The sequence below is a fragment of the Engraulis encrasicolus genome, chromosome 3 (assembly GCF_034702125.1).
Source record: "Engraulis encrasicolus isolate BLACKSEA-1 chromosome 3, IST_EnEncr_1.0, whole genome shotgun sequence".
Taxonomy (NCBI): Eukaryota; Metazoa; Chordata; class Actinopteri; order Clupeiformes; family Engraulidae; genus Engraulis; species Engraulis encrasicolus.
The window spans coordinates 6455967-6458466 of NC_085859.1; the positions used below are offsets into that span (position 1 = coordinate 6455967).

Below are 2500 nucleotides of genomic sequence, written 5' to 3' on the forward strand. Positions count from 1 at the left end.
TAGTTGCAAGCAGCGCCCCTTCAGACTGACCAGTGAGCACCTTCAAGAGGAAGCAGCCAAGATAGGCTAGGTTGTGCTTCAGTTTGAAGGAAGGAAAAAATAATTAAAATAAATGGACTGCAGCAATTAAGTAGAAAATCACGCTGAAGACATTGAAAGAGAAATTGGCCAAAACAGGCCCTCTGTACTTCAATTTCGAGAAGAAAGTAAAATAAATAAAACAATAATAATTAAAACACAAAATGGAGTCAGTTGAAATTATGGCCTTCAAAGAGAAGTGGTCATTAGCTCAAGTTAAGTTTAGTCAGCTAGTCAAGAAGCTGACTCTAACTGTAGACCTGTTAGAAAAAGAAGCTTTAATTGAGGGAACCCAACTGCTAAGCGTAGAGTTCAGTGTAGTACTTGATGCTGGACTAGACTACATTGACTCCCTAGAAGAAATGGAAGATGCAGACGGAGAAGCCGCGCTGGTCAAGGAGGCCAATACCCAGTTCGTCGCTGCATACAAAGCAGTACTCCAGCTCATTAAGGGGAGACTCTGGACCAAGTATGCCCAGATTGACCTGCAGTTATGCGCTGATGCTGCAGAAGAAAAGTGCATAGAGGTGGAGTGCACCAACATGAAGTGCGCGTCAGAAGTCAAGTACCAGGCCCTGAGAGACAGCCTGGTGGAGAAAATCTGCGTGCTGGAAGGAGAGGTGCTCAAGTGGGAGTGTCTCGCCAGTAAGACACTGGTGTACCAACAGCAGCTGTACAAACTGAAAACCCGACTGCGTGACTGGGAAAGGAGGTGGCAAATGTCACCAAAAGAAGATGGTGTGCCGTCAACACCCGACGTAGCCAATGCATCACCTGCGCCTCCACCACCTGGTATGTCTACGGTCCCAGAACCAGCGTCTCCATTTCTCTCTCTGTATCCAGTAAGCCAGTCAGAGGATGCCGTCCACAATTGTCAAACTGACTGCGCACCAGGACTGGATGTCCCTGTGCCTATGAAGACAGAGCTGGAAGAAAGGACCGAGAAGACGGACGCTTGGGCTGAAGAAAAGTATGGGTCTGCAGAAGGTGAACACTCGGCCACCAGTGGTGTCCACCTACAAGCCCTCAAATCTGGCCCTACATTCCTTTCTCCGTCCAAGGTTACAGACTCCAACACTGCTAGACTGCAAGAAAGTAGACACTCTGCCAACAGTGGCGGAAAGGAAGTGTCTCAAACAATGGACATCACTGCAATGCTACTAGAAAGTAAGCACTTCGCCTACAGTGATGTCCATGTGCAGGTTGCCAAATCCGGCCCTGCGTTACCCCCTCTGCCAAAGCCAATGGATGTGGCAAAAATAACAGATGGGTCGGATGAGTGTCATAAAGAAGCCCTGCAAGCTGAAGAAATGGCAACAGCCAAACCTGCTGCCAAGCCTACCCCAGCCAAAACTCCCGAGACTGAGTCTGATGGCGATGATCGTCGCTCAGAGAAAGGAACGAGAAGGCCCTCTGTCGCAGGAAGTTGGAGGAAGGCATTCTTGGCGTCACTCACAGCAGGCATCCAACCCTGGAAATGGCCAGGGAAAGCAGTGTCTACCACCTTTGAGAACCCCATGCATTCCCGATGGTCCAGCTCATTCACACGGTTGTGTGAGCCCACTGCCTGGACAACCCGAGAAGTGGATAACTGGCTGGGTGGGAACAGCCAAGTCCTGGTGCAGCCAAAGTGGGAGGCAACTGGGACTATCACCTGCATGGGTCAACCAGTAGAGGTCTGGCTGGGTAGCAACAGCCAGATCCCGGCGCATCCAAAGTGGGAGGCAACTGGGACCATCACCTGCATGGGCCAACCAGTAGAGGTCTGGCTGGGTGGCACCAGTCAGGCCAGGGCCCGTTCAAAGTGGGAGGCAAGACCCCTTCTCTCTGCTGGTCCTCAAAAGCATGAGGATCCAGTTGAGGGCTTGCCGCCTACCTCCCCCCTGCTAGGCCGAGCAACGCCTGAAGGAGACACCGGCGGTCTTCACCTAGACCCTCACTCCTGGTGCCGACTAGGGGCCATCCAAATTGGGGTGGGCCGGCCCTGGGAAAAGTGGAGAAAAGTTACCGCCCCAAATCTGTCCATCCGACGAAAGTGGTACTGGTCGGAGAGGACCATCAGTGCCGGCGTCATCTGGTCAGCTGACCCAAATGTTGGCAAAGGAGCCAGCAAAGCTGCAGAGTCAACTGGCGTGTCGGCCTTCCTTGGAAAAGGGAGGCTCTCTCCTGCCCCCTGCTGCCTTCCCGAAATGTGAGAAGGCTGATGGCCCTTCTTTCGATGGAGGTCCAAAACCCTCCACCCTGACCCATGCTGGGTCAAATCATTGCCCAATCACTCTCATTCTCTCCCATATTCCTACCCTGTTGATGGGTTGGTGCACGCTGAACGCTGCAGCCATACCCATTGCAATGCACACACTCACTCGCGCACACACACCCCCACACATCAAGCTGGTTGGTGTAGGCCGAACGCTGCCACCAC

General features: G+C 52.4%; 1 protein-coding gene across 1 annotated transcript in view; it reads right to left on the bottom strand.

The window, feature by feature from the left end:
• Positions 1-2500, bottom strand: part of LOC134446487 (uncharacterized) — a gene marked incomplete at both ends in the record, with an annotated part of 28046 nt that overhangs the window by 7407 nt on the left and 18139 nt on the right. The window lies entirely within an intron of this gene.